Below are 20,272 nucleotides of genomic sequence, written 5' to 3'. Positions count from 1 at the left end.
TTTAGGATTCTCACATTCATGACCACAACCAAAATTTGTCCCTTAATATTGCATGGACTTGGGTAGAGCCGAGACCAAAGTTGTGATGTACTGTAGGTGAAACTAGGTCATACTGTACCAGAGGTTACAGCTCTTTTACTAAAAAGTACTACATTGCTCAGACTGCTACTGTGTATGGCGATCTGTCCATTTGATGATGATGATGTATGAATCAAATTAATTACAGTACAAGACATACAGTACACAAGTACTGCAATGATGACAACTACAAGACAAATATTAAGCTAGTATCCTTGAATTTTAATAAATTAGTCATGGAACAATGGATCACATCACTTTAATCATAGAACTACAAAATACCACGAAAAAAAACAAAAACAAAAACGAATCTTTTTCTTGAAAGTGATCGACTGGAAGTAACTGCTTCGAGTGCATGTATCAACGTAATATGCGCACGATATTGGCCTTTTTATTATTATTATTATGATTATTATTGATCAAGCCAAACATCTTTAGATGCGATTATACGTTTTGCGGATGGTTTTATATTTGTTCCTTTCGTCATCCAGTGTATAAGGTGACTGATGATCGAGGCTGTGGTTCCAATATTGTCTAACTATTATAATAACCAGTGGACTGCGACCAGCCTCATCTGGAGCGTGTGGATGCATTGTTTATGACATTTCACCAACTTCATTTTCCAATTAGTTCTTGCCATAGCAGTCTCTCTGCTTCTCTCTCTCTCTCCCCGTTTCGGTCACACAGTCATGTCGATGCAGTTTCAACCAAGCGAGGCCAGTGTATATTGCTTTTTCAGCCAAAAAGACCATTATTCTCACAAGGCAGCAATATTTGCAAATTTTATTGTCAAGAGAAAGATATAATTTCTCCGTGGGGTTTTGGGATCGATAATTTTGTCGTATACGAAGGTCTCACTCATGTGCATATATGCTTGCCAATAACGTTTTGCCTTTCTGCTTTCATTCTCAAGTTGTCGTCTTTTGTCTGAGGAGTATAAAAAAAAAAATAATAATAAAGAAAAAAAAATCATATTAAGACTACAAAAGTTAAATTTGTAACTTTGCAAAAGGCAGAGCCAAAAAAAAAAAAATCATGTATAGCAAAAACACGGTGATAAAAATAGGCGACAAATTTGAGCAGCATATTGGTTTCCGTTTTCAAGTTCTGATTTTGTTTGTTCGGAGTTTGATGTTTGATTTTCCGTTATCAGTATTGGCAATCTATCAGACTCTAAGATAATGGTACTAGGTTAAAGGAGAGGCAGCAGGCCAAACCATGAGTTTTAGGTGATCTACAGACGGTAAAACATAAATTTGCACGTATGGATGACAAATCACGGAGCTGGAAGTCATATTCGAGGCCACTCATTTTCATTTTATGATGTCATAAGTACTAAACAGTTGATCTATAGTGTAGGTTAAAAGATGTATTATGGTCTATTTGTTTTGATACACTAGGCCGATAGGTATAGGTCTATATGCATGAGGATTCCTCAGAAGGCAGACAGAGATTGGGGGAGGGGGGAAGAGGGGGGTGTATCCCAGATCCAGGAGAGAAGCATTTTTGTTGTCACACATGTACTACTGTTCAGTAGGAATTTAAGTACTATTATATTTGAAAGCATCGTGAAGTAACATACAGCTTGTACAGTACAGACAGTACAGTAGGTGCAGACAGGCAAAACACTGGCATACTTTGGTGTGTGTGCACATGGGGGTTGGGGGAGGGCAGGGAGGGGTGGGGTGGTCTCGTGTTATTTCCCATGATCCCGTTCTTATATCTCAGCTAGGGACTTTTATGGTATTTACAGAAGGCTTTTCCTGACTTACTCACCCCCCCCCCCCCCCGTATGACACTTTGGGTGGGCTACAGTAAATAATAAGAGAATGTGCAGTTGTAGGACAGACAGGTAAGTCACCCATACTGAAGCCTAAAGTACCATAACTACTCCATTATAATTGGGATAACTGCAGAAAGTACAGCACAGATCTACTATTATTCATGTTCGCTGTCTAATCCTTCTTGAATCCCTCCTCTCCCCCTCCCACTCCCCCACTCAACTCCCACCCACCCACTCTCTAACTCTTACCCATCCTGCAAAAACAAATGGCAGAAAGTGAGTTAAAGATGGACTACTGATACTATTGTAGGCCTAAAGTTCATTGAGTTCTTGTATTTTAATCACCCCATCTTATCTGCTAAGTAGTCAATCAGTTGAGGCTGTGGACGCTTTCCTACTTAATATTCCTTATTCCTATCATGAGAAGCAGTAACTTGAATTCAAGATTACTATCCTACTGTAAAACCGATGGGTTTTGAAACAAAAAGAGAAAGAAAACTAAAAGCAAAGCGTCTCTTCCTTTTGCAATATCCGGAAATTTGCTCGGCCTTCAGCCTTTCAGATTTCCATCTTAAAACACTCCAAAATGACAGTTTTGTTTTCAGGGGTTGAAAAGCTGTTTCTAAAGTACTTTTCAAATATCTGTGTACCAGTTAGCAAAGGTCTCTATGCATGAACAAGTTAAAAAAAAAGGGCCGGTTAATATGTTATAAACATGTCTTTTTTTATGTGAAAGTCAGAAGTAAATTTCATTACTGTTCAGGTACCAAATTTGTATGAAGTCATTTAATATCCATAAAATCTTTCTAATTTATATCAATTGAAGTGATAAACATAGCTTTTCTTTAGCCCCTGGACTAACTTTTGTTTTATTTTGATCCAACTGCAGCAGAGTACAACTTAACCAACCAACCAATCAACGTACTCTCACAAGTTCTATTACACTCTCAGGCGATATATAAAAATATATAATACGTACTGTAATTAAACTACTGTATGTGCCTCTTAACAAAGTATAAAAGAAGAATGTATTATAAACAATTATGAATAATACTTGAAAACTTGTATAAAAGTCACTCTTTTGCCAACTCTCCTTTCTGTGAATAATTTAAAATTTTTAAATGCAGGCATCGACACGTTCAGGAGGCACTTCACTCCCAGGAATACGTTTGATGCGAGTTCCTTTAAGTCAACTCCTCGGCACAAACTGTGACTTTCATGGAAGTTGACAGCAGGGTAAATTGCAAAGCTAACCTGATGAGGGAATTATGGGTAAAGAGAAAACCTAAACTTTATCTCTCCGATCTCTCCAGTTGTAAGAATGAAACAGGCATCTTAAATTGATAAACAATGGCCAAAAACATGATAGTGATAATCATAACGCATGTAACCCGAGCCGTAGATTTGAAGCTCATCGGGAATCGAAGTCCAAACCAATTTGTGGGAATTGAGCTTATTTATAGACAGTAGTGGTGTTGTTTCCGCTGTCGTGCTGTATTCAGTCTCTCCTAATTTACTGGTGGTTGATGAGGCTGGCGCCGTGGTTACAAAGTACATGGCAGGGAGGGTAGTATTTATTGGGAGATTTCCATCCTAACACGGAGATTTGGCTGACAGACTGTCTTACTTTACGACGGACGAGACCTAGTAAAAATTGCATCATCAGGAACAATAACGTCAGCGGGGCTTAGATGGCCTTTGGAGATTGATATTTTGATTAGTGCACCCTTACATATTGACAAAATTCATTCTTTCCCTGTATAGCTTAGAGAAAAAAGAAGAGAGAGAGAGATACTGTATAGACATAAAATAAAAAAACATGTCAGAGGCTTGAGATGGAAACATCGAAGAGTGAGAATTAATAATTTATTTTCTTTTCACAATTTATGATGATACATGTAAAAGATGTTGTTTGTACGGGACTAGATGAGTTATTAGTCGAGGTGTAATTTGTAAATGACGTCGTGAGAATGTCACGTTGGGAAGGTTTAAATTTTGTAACATGTACCCGATCTCTCCTTTGTGCTGGCTTTGGAATGAATAATGAATGTACTGTACTGTACATGTTGAGTATCCTATGAGGTTACAATATCTTGTACATTCGATCTTGATTAATTTGGTAATTAATACGGGAAGTTTGTAATTAATCAGTGTAATACTGTGACTACTCCTGAGTGATGGAGTCATAAATTTTGGGCTCGTAGAGAACAGAAAAAAAATACAGCTAAATTTTGTGCATGTATAACCAATTATTCAGAGTACTAGTTTCAAAATAACCATGTTTATTTTCCTGTTATGAAAGTAGTAAAGTCGTTGGTTGACTTATGTCTTTTACATTACGATCAGGATGTCCCAGAAGCTTACATTCGTAATTTTAATAATGTATGGAAAGAATTAAAGCAAACAGTATTGTCTGTTTGCTTGTTTTATTTACTTTAAATTGAATTCTCTGCTCGAAAGTATGATGTTGATATCCTTCACTGATGAGATTAACAGCTTTGGAAATTAAAAATGTTAGGCTTGTTAGCCTATCAGTTCTAAGTATTTAGCTTGTTTTTTTTTCTTTGGGCCATTACCAGTGTATGAGAGAGAGGCTCATTAAAAGAAAGGAGTGTTACTAAGGAGATGCATGCCTTGGTTTAGTCTTCTTGGAATCATGATATTACTAAACATACAGTACTAAGAAATATAGTTCCCAAAACAGTAACAGAAGAGCTTGGAGAGAATATTTCCATCTACAGGAGGATTCCTCTCTCGGTCAGCCAGCAGAACAATGATTAGACCAGCATCAAATCATTAACAGTTCATCAACAGGTAGGAAAGTTAATGGTACAGAAAGGCCACTACCATAGCTAAGAGGTCAATAGGTCAAATGGTAATGGAATTATTACCCCAACATATCATCGCTATAGATTATGAGAGGCTTAAACCTTACAAAAGTACTGTCCTGTACGTCTCCATGGTTACACAGATGGTGATTTTGTCATCGGCTGGATAATGGATACAGTCATTACTGGATACTGTCATTATATTAGTATGGTGATTATCTGTCTATCTACAGGTATGTAATTTAGGTCTCTAAATATTAATGTCAGGATGGTTCGAGTCATGTCAGAATTGACAGGAAGCAGTAATCTAATTAAAGTATCGATGTTACATGACCATTAATCTTTCTTTTTCAATCTGACACCCTGATAAGTGACATTTCAGGATGTCTATTAAAAGAACACTAGTAGCCTGCACAAAGACACACATGTATTCCAAAATAACTTGTGAGTCACAGTTTTTTGCCCCTTCAAAACAAAGATTAGAACTCTTCGGCACGTTCGCCTATTTCCATCCACAGGAAATGATTCCCCTGTTTCCGTACGGGTGGTGCGGAGGCCCTCCGTGCGCCACGTCTCGGCCGTATCTCTTTTGCAAGCTGTTTTCCGTTCCCCGCCGGTCTGCTTACTTCTACTATAGCCTTCAGCAACAGTTTCTCTGTACGGTTCAACACTTTAAACTATTTAGTACCCATTCTTCAATCAAACCCGCGGTACCTCCTTGTGTTTTCGCACCAGAATTGATTTTTGTACGTGTGAATGCTTCAGAAATCTTATTTGAAACATGGCCGAAGAAGTGGGTAATTTCGTTAAGGGTTATTAAGTTCTCAAGATACTGTAGTATTCGGAGGAAATCCTCTGGCTTGGAAGAGGACAAATTCCTTATTGCCAAACAAGGCCTCAGGGTTACAGATGGTAGCTCCAATGCTGAGGAGGATCATAGCTGAAATCCAATTAATTTTCCATGGGCTGGAAAATGCCTACGTAATTGTGTATTTACATCTGTTCTGTGCCCCCTCTTAGAGAACTCGCCAGTTCAGAAGGGGTTTTGTGAGATATAAAATGGAAAGAAAAGTTAAATGTATAATATTACTTTAAAGCATTAATAAAAAATAAAGTAAATGAAAGCGCTTAGTTTGTATGTATTGAAAATGTGCTCAACCATGTTTTATAATGACATTCTAAATGGAAATGCAATTTCCATCGCGGCAAGGTAATTTAGGCAGAACGTTTGTAAAATATTTGGCCTTTGAAAGGGTTAAGTTTAGTACAACAGTATCAACTGAAAGATTGTGTCAGATATTGGCTGTGGCAACTATATCAGCAGTGGTCATGGGAAACTATAAAAAAACAAAATCATTCACATGGTGAAGCTTTAAAACTATAGACTCATCATCATCAAATCTTGTTTGATTTTTGAGATATTTAGATGAATTTCTTGCAAGGGGAGGGGGGCATGTGGGGTGGCAGAGGAACTTGAATGAAAGAGAGAGGGAATAAATTGGAGAGAGGAAGGGAAAGGATATTACAAACTGATGGTGCAACAATTCCGTCTTCATTTTCAGGATTTTTCCATTTTAGTACAGTTGGTCAACAGTCCCGTATGTTGCGCAGGATTGTTCCATTTCAGAACAGGTGGTCAACAGTCCTGTACGAGGCAGCTGCATGGTCATATACTGTTAGTTCTTTACGTTCTAAACAAGTTAGGTCAATATTAAGGAATCCCAGAGATCGAGAGGGGAAAGACTTGAAAGGATTTGATATTCCTAAGCTGGCTGTTTATCATTCTAAATTATTGACGTGACTTTTGTTGACAACCTCTGTCGGCCCCCATTGAGGCTGCCTTAATTCCTTTACCAAATGTTTGTTTAAAACTCTCAAATTGCCTCTGGCTGTAGACTTCCCCCCCATTTATACCTCATCAAATATTCCAATAAAAATGCCTCCTCCATAATTCCTGCCGTAAGTATATATATGGGTGACTTTGGTGTAGATCTTAGCCAACGGAGCAGATTCTAGAGCCACGGTTTCGGGTAGGATTATGGACTATTGAGTGGTAATCATTCTCTTCAAACGTAGCAATGGATTTGAAGACTTCACGTCGTTGTTAATTTTAAGCTAAAAACTTTTAATAATGGACGTCACCCTTTTTTAATCCGAGAGGTTTTATGGTTGCGAGATTCCTCCGCAGAGATATAATCGTTAAAAAAGTATGTATTAATTTTGCCATCGTATCTTAAAGCGATATTGTAGTGACAGAAAACATGGTTCAACTTAAATAACTTATAATCTGCATCAGTATAGGTTAAAAAAAACCCACATCCTGCCACCATGTTTTATTGTGAAAAAGATGAATATTTTTGTTAATTTTTGGTATTGATATCGATCTGCAAACTTCATGCATAGTGTGAAACAAAAAATGCAAGTTAGAATAAAATGTGTTTTTTTCGCTTTGTACTCCAAGAAAGCTGTAAAGTGGCAAGCTTGGGTCCCAGTAACGTTAAGAATATGAATACCGTAACAAGATACCGTCCTACATAAAACCCTACTCGTTGTATGATAGATCACACACATGAAACTTGTATTTCAGATATGATGTACACATATTGTTTGTTCTGAGCTTCTTGGTATTTATCTAGTGTTGTTAGGACACCCTAAAATATAAACATACAGTGTAAAATAAGGGGTGGTAGTAAGATGTCCAACAACATATATGCAGTACATCAGTGTGGGTCTCGTCTACTGCTCTTCCAGGGCTAAAGTTTGAGACTGCACCCACCACTTACAGGACACAAACTTGTAAACATAGATTTTTGCTACTATATCTTACTACTTTTGCAAAGTTAATTGTAGTAAAAAACATAAAATACCAAAGTATTATGGAATTCTCAAACTTGGATTAAAATTATGCTGTTTGATCAGATTATGTGTAAAATCTAGTTGTAGACCTACATTACAGTCAGGTTTGAAAATCATGAACTTTTTCCGGGTAGAATTTGAGCTGATTTAAAACCCACAGCAACAGTCTTCTCTCACAACGTGGTGGTAGTGGGGTCACAAGTATTTGGGAATTGATGGCCCACACAGTTTACAATTAATCCTGAACTACAGACTTGTTTTGAATACAGATTTATGGTCTGTAGTTTCAAAGCAACTGTGAGTGTGAGTGTTGCTTTATAGTCAGAAAGACTCAAAAACTTTATTCCTGCGTGAAGTAAAATACAGAGTTCTGTAGCCTCTCAGGCATGTCGTCATAAAATCTCGGAATGTGAGTTTTCCGGGTAAAAATTCAGTCACAAACATTTACCTCGACTAGATGCACAGTTACATGGGACAGTAAGTAGAATCGACTTTCGAAATTATTCAAAATAAAACCCCCCAAAAAGAGGAAGATATATGAATATAAAACTCAACAGACTGGACCCCATTCCTCTGAATAAAAAGCATGAAAGATTGTAACGTATACATGACATTCGTGGAATAATATTCTCAGATGGATCAATTGTTTCGTGTATTGATTACATATATCCCAGAAAAGAAAGCATGGCAAGACACAGATCTAGTTATTCGCACTACCTTTCGTTATAGTTTTCCTTTGCTTTTATGCCGGATATCTAATGACCTGACCATAAATCATGTTTGATTGTACGGCCTCCCATACTTCTTCTCCTTAACACAAAAGGGCTCTGAGCAACTAAATTTCAAAAGACTTGGCAGATTTGACATGCATTGGTGACTACTGGAAGTGGTTTCCTTTGGGTTATGCATTTTTCATGAGTATTGATGAGATGATTGCATTTCAAGAAAAAAAAACTCCAAATAAGAGAGTAATATTCCCAAAGGATTGCAAAGGTGGTTGGCTTGTGCTGGAGAAGAAGAAACAGGGACAGGGAAAGTTTTCTCAAGACAAAAGTTTGGCCTCTATCTGAAGGAAGAATAGATGATTGATTAGAGGTGATAATATCACATGAAATATGCAAGAATTTCGTCTTCTCTCTTGATATATATATTTATTTATAAAAGCAAAAGTCGGCGTGGATTGGAATTGATGGTAGGCGAAGAGAAGTTAATAGAAAGACAAAACCAGACTGAAATTAGCTGAAATCACATACTTTGCTTCTGTTAGGAGTTTGGTATCATTTTTAAAATTGTAAATTTTGTGGGTACTTTTGTGCAGAGTTAACAACCCTGAAATCATTTTTGAAGTGTGTTAATGTATGAAGATATGATTAGATACTGCCTTGTGCAGCAATATGAAGTGAGGGTATTAAAAACAGATTATGCCTTTCATCTTGGGGGGGGGGAGACTTTTATTTTCAGACACTGACCAAGGTGAACTTTTAGAAGATAAACTTGAAATAATTGATCATATCTTAAGAGTGGCAGTTTGTACCTTGAAAACCCAAATATTGAAGTTTTGAGACACTAGTCAACATTCACTCAAGTGATATTGTATGACAGATTTGGAAACCAAACGTCACTTTTTTGAAAGCTGTCCTTTGGTATCACAACTACTGTAAACAGATTTTTGATATGTAGTCTGGAAGAAACTTCCTCAAAAGTACAACACTGACAGTTTGAATTCCCTGGAAGAGGAACTCTCTCTATAAAGTAGTACAAATCAACTTCTATTTACTACCATTCTTGGTGGAATCCTTATATGCAGTCTGGCACACAGAATTAACCTTCACAAGTTTACAAACTTCCTGTTTTAAGTTCTGTACCTTACATGTGTTTCTTTTCTTTGTGGTTAAAGGGACACTGAGTTGTAAGCATCTATAACACAGTCATATTATATGATAAATCAAATGTGGCCAAAGCTGCTGTCTAATGTACCATAAATCACCAAAAGCTGGAGTCTTTTCAACACACAATATTATTTTCCAACATTGTAGACTTTCATGTTACAATACTTAATTGACTCATACAGAAAAGACAAGCTTGTTGCACCCTTGCAAACTGATGGCTTTTTGATATGGCAGCCATCTTTTACTAGTTCTCGTAAAAATGTTGCCGTAATTCCGTGCAAGGCCAAAGGTATAACTAGTTCGGTTGAATGTACTACTGTATATTAATGGCTTGAGGATTTGTTCTAGAATATTTGATGTGCGTGGATGAAGAATAAAATATACTTTAAAAGGAGGGTTGTTTTTCATGATCACTACATACATGTACAACTGATAGGGTGGAATTTATACCTAAGTGTGTAAATCATCCCACATACAGTAGTGTACCTATAAATATATAATATATGTGCTCTTGTTTACATTCACTTGGAGTACTGCAATGCAGTTTGATCTCCATTCACCACTGTAGGGATTGAACTAGTGTTTAATTTGTTCTTGTATGGTTATGGCATCATAAATCACTGGTCATAAACAACTGTTGCCAACCTTGCCACAACATCCAGTAGTACTGCACTATAGTACAGTACCACACATGTAGTCCCAGCTGTGACACTGTAGTATGTACTGTACATACTGCAGTTTGAGAAGTCCTTGTTTGCCGGAAGCCCCAGCTTATGAAGCTGGGCATTGGATTGGCCCTATCTTCATAGAGCTCTCTGACATGTTGTTATGCATGTGGTCTGTATACTGCACATGTAGTCTCCACACTAAGCTAACTAATTCACTACTACATACTGTAAGAGTCTGAACAGACTGAAAGATACACACACACCATTACATGATGATGTGATGTAAAATACAGTTGTTAATATAGTACAGTATGACTAGGCTGCTTGTTGTTCATCTGGTCTGTATACTGCACATATAGTCTTCACACTGTAGCTAACTAATTCACTACTACATAAGAGTTTGAACAGACTGGAAGATACACACACACCATTACATGATGATGTGATGTAAAATACAGTTGTTAATATAGTACAGTATGACTAGGCTGATAGTTATTCATCTGGTCTGTATACTGCACATATACAGTAGTCTTCACACTGTAGCTAACTAATTCACTACTACATAAGAGTTTGAACAGACTGGAAGATACACACACACCATTACATGATGATGTGATGTAAATACAGTCGTTAATATAGTACAGTATGACTAGGCTGCTTGATTGTTCCAAACATGTATGCACAGTAAACCGCTTGAATTGAGAGATGCATACACAGTTAGTCAGGCGGTAAATGCTGCTATTGTGTAGCAGCTACTGTTGGTTCTTTGATTGGATCTCGTTGTCGTAGTCACACCAAGCAAGATGTCTCCTTGTATTGATCCGTTTCACACCATGCTTGCCCATGTTTTTCCAGTTCTGCTGCTACAGCTGTTTATAGTCCCTCCCAGCACCTGTCGCTTTTCAGACTAAAATACAACTGTTGGCTCTTTCTCACCGATAAATTAATTGAGCTGATTTTTCTCTCTCTCTCTCTCCTTTGTTTTTGTTTCACTAAAGAAGAGAAAAGTACAACAAAAAATAAAGAAAGCAGAAGAGAATGAAATGAATTCTCGATCGGCACGTTCTTTCTGTTCTATTAATTACCAGCGATTGTATTATAACCTTTCAAAGAGATTCTCATATGCAAACAAAAATTGGGGCTTTTGGGTGAAGGTGTTCAGTGAGTTAAATACTCAACTAATGTGTGTAATTTGATTTAGAAGTAGGGCCCAGCGTGGTAAATATATATCACCCGACTATGATGGCAAGGTAAATTGAATGCTATGAGACCTTCCATCATTGCCGTTTCTGTAAAATTAAAAGTACATAAATTTATTACTTAATTATATATACTTGATGTATTAACTGACAATTTGTAAAAGTGCATCGCCGAAGGGGAGAGCGTACTAACACTTCATATGAATGAAGCACTATAAACTTGAACATCTCCGTTGCACAAGTTCGAAATTCTCTACTTTGAGAAACCAAACAGATCGAGGAATTTAGGAATGATTTATGAGTGCATGCTGATGAACAGTATTCAAGTTATTAGCAGGGAAAGAGAGTATGAAAACATGTCAATGTACTATACATTTAAATTTTATATATTTTATAATTCTATAAATTTTAAGTTCTTTTAATACCAAGTTCTGATGTCGTTGTTTTAACATTTTTAGCCATGGATGCGTGTTGGCGTACATAACTTAATTACCTACACAGTGTGACATTACAGAACGCATGTTTGCCTATATTTACTACATCTACCAGTACATGTGTGCTGAAGGCCTCAAGCCTTGTCAAACATTGGCCTACACTAGTATGTACAACATGTGTGCTGGCTAATTTAAATCGTCAGTTTGTGAGTTATAATCAAGTCTACTAAAAACTGCTGTATTGTACTCCAAAAAAAAGCTCAAATTATATAATGGGATCAAACCAAAAAACACATGATGGAGAAATGGTAAGTGTTTTCAACAAATGAAACTTTTATCCTTCAGATCTAAGATTTGTTGCTCACTGACAATTAACAAGTCACAACGAAGAAGAAAATTTGAAGTTGTTTCAATTTTAAGTTGAGATAGTCAACGGAAACAAATTCCGGTTCTTCAGGGATTTTATTCTCAGATATTATTGATAACTAACCAAATTCAACACAAACCTCTGCTCTGCTTTGAAATGAGTGAGTAGAATTCAAGCGCAGAGGTTTAGAAGGAGATCGAAAAAAAGAAATCAACAAAAAGATATGAAATTAATTGAGCAAAGTGTGATACATGATTAGTGTGTCACAAATTCATTAAACAATGCAGTAAACTAGTCTTATTGTATAAAGTCAGTCGTACTGAATCAAATACAGCCTTTATCAGCCATATTTCTACCTAAATAAATCCTCCCAGAAATACAAGCTGCCGTTGTGAAGAATGTTTAAAGTTAATGGAAGTATCTTTTGGTGAAGGGAAGCTCATAAAGATGAGTGACATATATGCCGCTTAAGAGCTTCAAAGGGTACAGGGCAGTGGCGGAGCGTCCATACAGTCAGGGGGCGGATGCCCCCCCCCACCCTGACGGACTCAAATGGACTGCTGGCACCCTTTTCAGCTTTTAACCACTTTTTACTTATTCGCGATTATTGACTTATTCATTGCGCTCTCATCTACCTATTGACATTTGTCACATTTTGTTGGCGATGACACCTATTTATTCTTCGTTTGTCTGCAAATTAGCAAGCCTGGAAAGGGTAATTTTCGGCGATCTAGGGAGTATCTTTACTCAAAAAATTTCTGTTTGCTCCGCGCCAACCTGTGGTGGCGCTCCGCTTAGATAGTGTCGAAAGCGCCCCTACAGACCATTCTCGACCCCCCTGACCAATACCCCTAGCTCTGCCACTGGTACAGGGTATGATGTGGAATATGACAAACACATGTTCGTTGCAATGGCACTTAAATTTGCAGCCACATGAAAAATGGGAAAATTAAGTAGCGGCTCCTCACAGCCAATGGCAGTTTGATAACATCAACTTTACTACTTTAAATAATTAGTGATTTGGGCAGAACTTTAGCTTGTGAAACTTGTTGTAAACGTGCAGTTCCATATAGTTCATGGATGATATGATGTACTCTTATGCTAATAGCTGTCCATCCATGTAAGACCTGAATTAAACAGGCAATAACCTCCTATACTGCTACAATTAGTCATCCAATGTACCGCACATCAGTCTTTCCTTTTATACTGTCAGCTTATCATCCACTCACCTCTACTTATAAGCAGCTTTACTTTACCCATTACAAGAAAACTTGTAAGTACTCTATAAAAGGGATTAGGCTTAAATGACTTAAAATGCCCATGGAAGGTGTTACAAAGTTGTGTAACTTCATTGTGTAAAGTTAGAAGTTGTGTGTACTCATCTGAAGATAAGGTCTGTACAATATCTCGTTACTTAATATATCCCAGTACTTGGTATAGTGTATCTGTACTTATTATGTTATCTCTATACTTAGTATATGAATAGTTTCACAGTAACTTACTATGTATCTCAGTACTTAGTATAGTATCTCAATACTTATTTTATTATCTCAGTACTACTTAATATAATATCGTAAAATATATCTTCAGGTGTCTTTGTCTCCTAGTACTTCATATAATATCTTAAAATATATTGTCTTCGGGTATCTTTGTCTCCTAGTACTTAATATAATATCGCCAAATATATTATCTTCAGGTGTCTCCTAGCACTTAATATTATATCTTAAAATATATTATCTTCAGGTGGACAGGTGTCTCCTAGTACTTAATATTACAGCTTAAAATATATTATCTTCAGGTGTACAGGTGTCTCCTAGCACGTAATATTATATCTTAAAATATATTATCTTCAGGTGGACAGGTGTCTCCTAGTACTTAATATTACAGCTTAAAATATATTATCTTCAGGTGTACAGGTGTCTCCTAGCACGTAATATTATATCTTAAAATATATTATCTTCAGGTGTACAGGTGTCTCCTAGTACTTAATATTGATGCTTAAAATATATGATCTTCAGGTGCCTGTTTCTCCTTTACAGAATAAAATAGATGACCCACATACTGTACATGCAGATTGAATTTGGTTCAAGTATGTTTGAAATAATTAATAGCTGACCAAACTGAACTGATTATGTCATGAGTACACACTTAATGTGATAATGTAACCATACAGTATGCCGATACTGCCCCTTTAGCTTTGATGGGATACATGCATATTCAGTATGTATAAATACTATGTGTGGATTACATTCTTCTGTGGCCATATTGTTTTTTTTTAGTTTCTTTAGTTCATTACACTTAATTTTCAGAATCCAGATCTTATATGTTGTCCACCTCAATTTTACATAATGATCTCTGATCATACGTTTACAAATTTATGATTCCATGTATTTTATGCACACCCACACAATAATTTATGATTTTAAAATGGATGGGTTTGTGTTTTCATGGATAAAAGACAAGGAGTTACAAGCAAGGTAGACAGTCTTTATACTACCTCTTGTGTATGTCAAGTAATTTTGTTCAAATATTAAAGTTCACATAACCCAAATAAACAACTTTTTTGTACAGTCATAAATTAGGTCATAACTTGGGATTTACAGCACTGTGCAAAGTTGAGAAAATCATGTTTGTCATCAGAAATAAGTCAAATGTACAGTAGTACTGAGTAGGTCCATACTGTAGGTTTTAGTGCTCTGCTAACTTACAACTAGAACAGCAAGGCTTGACAAACATATTTTCAAACAACTCGTCCCATTTGAGGAGAATGACTGAAATTCTACTCAACCAAACGTTATATCAATATAGACTTTAGCCAATGACAATGCTAGGTTGTGTAGTCTGCGCATGTACCGTAAGGTATAGTAGTGTACAGTAGGTCTAATAACAATTCTAATGAGAATTGAAGGCCTAAGCTACAGTACAAAACTATATGACTAACATTTGTCATCTTCTTTACATACTGTACCACATTGCGTCCCTCAGGAATGATTCTTTTAAGCAATAACTCAATTTAACCGTCAGATTCCAAAAGTAGCAAACTGCCTACCAGGTCATAGCTTGCACACTATTCATGGCATGTGCTAGATCTAAAGTGTACCAAACTGGTCACTGATGTACAAATTACATTCACTGATTCACTTCTAACCAACTTTGTGAATGTGTCATGTGCCTCACTGCTCATTGGACAGATAATGAACTGCCTACCCATAGTAAAAGTAGCCAGCTACTCATGACAGAACTTCAGTATACCAAACTGGTCGACGATGGACACTCTGGTTAAATAATTATAAAACCAACATTGGAATTGTGGCATTTTACCTCACGTATCATTCTGTTACTATAGCAAACTGCTCGCTGTTTCCAAACACAATAAACAAAAAACAATTCAAAAAAAAAAAAAAAAATTTACAACTCTTCTCTCTATTTCACTGAAGTTTTATACGTCGTCTTAAAGAAATCTGGAAGATTGGTCGTTTTCACCCCGATTTATTTTTCAGCTGAAGATCAGTTTACTCTTTATAATTTAATTCAGAGAGTGTCACCCCTGAGTGACATTTTCTTTCCGAGTTAATTAGTTTGGCTACTTTCCCCCTGCTAATTGGAGAATTAAAATGAAATTATGGTCCACTTCAGGGATATCTCTCGTCAACTTTGTCGCATTTTTCTCTCTCTCCCGTCTTGTCGTGTTGAAATCAGTAGTTTCTATGAGGTCTCATGCTCGCACACTCGAGGAGATCATACTTGAAGTGTCCTCCGACTGTATTTCGATGCACGTGAATGGTTCTTTGGTGTTTGCGGAGATGTCACGGGTGAGGAAACTATCTAGGGAGGTTGTTAAGAGGTAGTCAAGGTTTTCTTGGAGGGGGATAAAGAGGCATTTAGTAGCCTGAGCGATATTAAGAAACATGCGAGGGTAAATCTCGGTACACGGTGTGATTCAACATTGAAACTAATGGAGCATCACCAATTAGGGCAAATGGTGTGTAATAATGGTATGTCTATCACACAGATCCTCTGTAGTGTATACTTCTGACTTCTCTTTGCATCCTCATGTAAGTACAAAATATGAATGAATTATCAGAAGATGGCCATAGCTTGTTGCAATACTAAAAAGGCTGAGTTGGGTGAATATACATGATATGTTTCCATATTCTACCAGCACACTTGAACACTATACTAAAATATAATATATAGTACAGTATCCTGGACTATGCAATATTGAACAGTATCTACCACTAAATACAATATATAGTACAGTATATCTCCAACTAAATACAATATAAAGTATAGTTTATCCAACTAAATATAATATATTACAGTATCTCCAACTAAATACTATATATAGCACAGTATCTCCAACTGAATACAATATACAGTAGTACAGTATCTCCAACTAAATAAAATATATAGTATAGTATATCTCCAACTAAATACAATATAAAGTATAGTTTATCCAACTAAATATAACATATTACAGTATCTCCAACTAAATACAATATTACACTCTCTCCAACTAAATACAATATATAGTACAGTATCTCCAACTAAATACAATATATAGTATAGTATCTCCAACTAAATACTATATATAGTATAGTATCTCCAACTAAATACAATATATAGTACAGTATCTCCAACTAAATATAATATTTATCTCCAACTAAATACAATATGTAGTACAGTATCTCCAACTTAATACAATATATAGTACACTATCTCCAACTAAAAACAATATATAGTACAGTTCTCTGACTAATTACAATATTTAGTACAGTATCTCCGTCTATAGCGATTGTGTATTGAATTACCACTATTTGGAGTAAAATATTCCACATGATGATATAGGAAATTACTTACCTTGCACTTGCACTTACCTGCATGTGACCCTTTTACCTGCATGTTGATGAAACTAGTACAATGCTGTGACCCCTAAAGTACATGCACATTTTATTAATTTCCCTGCCTCTATTTACGTTACAATATAATTAAATGGAACCTCATACCCATCGTCTAAGTCTCATATATATGTTACAGATCTTCATTTCTGTTACTCCTGACTTACCTATCTCCACACAGCTACAGTACTACAGTATTCTAGATGTGACCCTGCTCCATTGTTATAATGTATTAGCACAGTTAACACCCTCGCTACTGTACATTTTACTTTTGTATGAGACATGTACTTCATTTCTCTCTCACCTGTCTCCTACATTCACAAGCACTCTGGTAATCTGCCCATTTTCCCCTCTTATCCCTCCCTTCCACAACCCTTCTTCTACACAGGGTTAATACTATATATTCCTGCATGTGATGATGACCCACTCACAGTATTTTGGTATGTTAGTATATATTGCCATGTATTCTAAATTGTGAACATTAAAATTTGAAATCTAGAGTGAAGAATGTATTTCTTTCAAATTGTTGGTAAAAGGATGATATATTCGGGCTGATATTGTAAATCAAAATTAAAACTTTCGATATAGTAGGTGAACTTGACGACAGGCGTGCATCTGCAAATGTAGAGCTACACGTACACACCGATACACACGCACGTATACGCACACACACATAAAAAGGGGAACTGAAAAGATTTTTCTATTTAAACAAGCATTTTAAAGATATGTTTGAATGTTGCCTCTTACATAAACAGTACATATAAATGCATAAATACTGTAAGTGTACATGAGTTGAATGGGCTTACAAATATTTGAGCTCTGTTATACAATATAGCACATGGGCGATCATTTTGTGAACAATCATATCTTTAGGTTTTACATTCTAACTTCTTTCATAGTTTCATTGACTATTCCAGTCATTAAGAGGTACAGTATTGAACACTGTGCCCTTTGTCCTACATGTCGTTGCTGTTGTTCAGCCTGCCCTATCGTGTAAATGCAATCTATTAGTTTAGGATTTTGTACCAAATGTTCTGAGTTAGGCTTGCTTTCACGTGGTGAAAAGCCTGCAAAAGATGAGGGTACGTTAAATGAAGTGACGCTAAAGTACTGTAGTCTCACTGAGCTGTAACAATTTATAGGAGTGATCGTTCGGTTTTATATTTCCCTGGAGAGAATACAAGATTTATATATGCATGTCAATCCTTCACAAAACCAACAAGACTAAACCAAAAGCAATCATTTCTGTAGTAAAATGCCACTCCCTACATCAACTTTAACAACTTTATATAGAGCTTTATATGAGGTGGGTATTGACTAGGTGTCCATATCTCACTCTGTATATTATGTACTGTATATACTCCACCCATGCTTAAGGTGGTAGCAAAGCATAATATAGATGTAATATTGCCATGAAAAACAATGGTTCCGTGCCTACCTGTATGTCCCCTAATTAATACCCGAGTAACTTAATATCCAGCTGTGTTCCTTTGCATGTTAAAGTGGAAGTTCAACATGGCTACAAATGTTTTGCATAATTAGTGACAATATTTTAAGTCCTGCCCCCCCTTCTCCCCTCCCTTATAGTCATGCAAATGTTTTGCATAATTAGTGACAATATTTTCAGTCTTCCCCCCCCTTCTCCCCTCCCTTATAGTCATGCACAGTCGTACATTTCGTCGAGCGCGGAGTCTCTCGAAATTTTATCTTTTAAGCACTGTACTTGATTTTCCAGATTTGATTTGGTGTTAATGAAACTATAACTATACACTCAGTACAGAGTGAAGTGGCTTGATCAATAATTAAGAATAAAAAATTGTTGATGAGTCCAATGAGCTGTAAGCACCTGGCAAACAGCCACCTGGCAGTGATTCACATCACACCATGTACGTGTGGGATCCGATTGGTTAGGAGCTGATATCATCATTTTTTACTCTTTTGTCAACAAATTCTACATGTAGCTCGGTTAAGGCGATCCGTGTACACAAAGCCACCAAATTTATTAAACCCATTTGTCATTCAGTAAAGTTGATATTAACCAAGCTACAGTATAGACAGCAAGTTTTATTCTTGTCATTCTCCTCCCATTGGTGAGTAATCGTAATGCAGGAGAAAATAAAAACGAGAGAGAGATAGATAGATAGAAGGGGAAGAAAAAAAAACACTGCTTTATTGGAAACGAAAATTTTCCCTGTTTGCTATTGGTAAAGACCTCTGAAGATCCTCTTGCGAAATGATTGAATTGGCGACACCCAATAGGGGCATAGCCTTAAGCTCCCATCCATTTGAATAGTCTTAGGTCCCTGGTGGCTAACACAATCTCCATTGGCAGGAGACTTTGAGAAATATTATCCACCTGGAAAGGCATAAGTACACTGCATTTAAAAAGGTAAGCTTACCGTATGACTGACAGCAAGGTGTTACGGGAGCTTATTACATTTGGTATTTAAACGCCACTTTGCGAGTTAAAAGACAGAAAAGTGAACATTCATGGTGTTGCGCAGACTTTTAGAAACAACTCCGTCTCGTGTAGGCCATGTGCAAGTAATTGTATCACGAGCTGCCGTAACGTTACAATGTCTCATGGAAGCTTAAAACAAGAGTCTCTCATTACATTATTATAATTTTGAGTAATCTGATGATGGCCAGGTTGAAACAAAATATTGCCTAAAAATATGAAAATCGATGGTTTGATCGAAACATTCCCTTGTCATGCCTCTTTCCCTCCATGCATGCAGTCGATCTCTACGGAATTAAGAAATTGCGGTGCTCATATTCCGTCATGTTGCGTGAGAGATTTAAATTATGTTTTACCAGGCCTGTACAGTAGTATATAAGTAACATCAGAACCATGGCTTGCAGCTTGTATATAGTATAGTATCAATGGAGTAACTACTGTACTTTTAAAGTAGTCAACCAGTTACCCTTCTAACGTACCCCAAGCCCCACTCAAGGTTCTAGGTTGAAAGAATTTTTCCAGACTGTAAACATGCTAAAATTGCTAAAAAGTTTCCCAAAGTACTTTTCTGAATAGTTTGACCTTCCAAATTACTCCCAGACTGAGTGTGTGGTATTTGGCAGATTACATTTCAAGGTGTGCAAGTTTCATGTTTTTGGGGGATCGCAGTACGGTACATTGTCTTCTTAAAAGTTTGAGCATGAGTGACCGTTATTTGACCTCCTAGCATAATTGTTGCCATTACGGATGACTTTTATGAAGAATGTTACTTTTAATTATTTTCTTCTGTTTTCATGCTGAACATTGATTGGTT

At 36.5% G+C, this 20,272-nt stretch overlaps 1 protein-coding gene across 6 annotated transcripts in view; it reads left to right on the top strand.

Annotated features, from left to right (window-relative positions):
• The window catches only part of LOC139975528 (polypyrimidine tract-binding protein 2-like), a 120,990-nt gene that overhangs the window by 13,535 nt on the left and 87,183 nt on the right, over positions 1-20,272 (top strand). The window lies entirely within an intron of this gene.

This window comes from Apostichopus japonicus, chromosome 2, assembly GCF_037975245.1.
Source record: "Apostichopus japonicus isolate 1M-3 chromosome 2, ASM3797524v1, whole genome shotgun sequence".
Lineage (NCBI taxonomy): Eukaryota > Metazoa > Echinodermata > Holothuroidea > Aspidochirotida > Stichopodidae > Apostichopus > Apostichopus japonicus.
The sequence above is the reverse complement of the archived record's forward strand: the minus strand, read 5'-3'. Positions and strand labels throughout refer to the sequence as shown.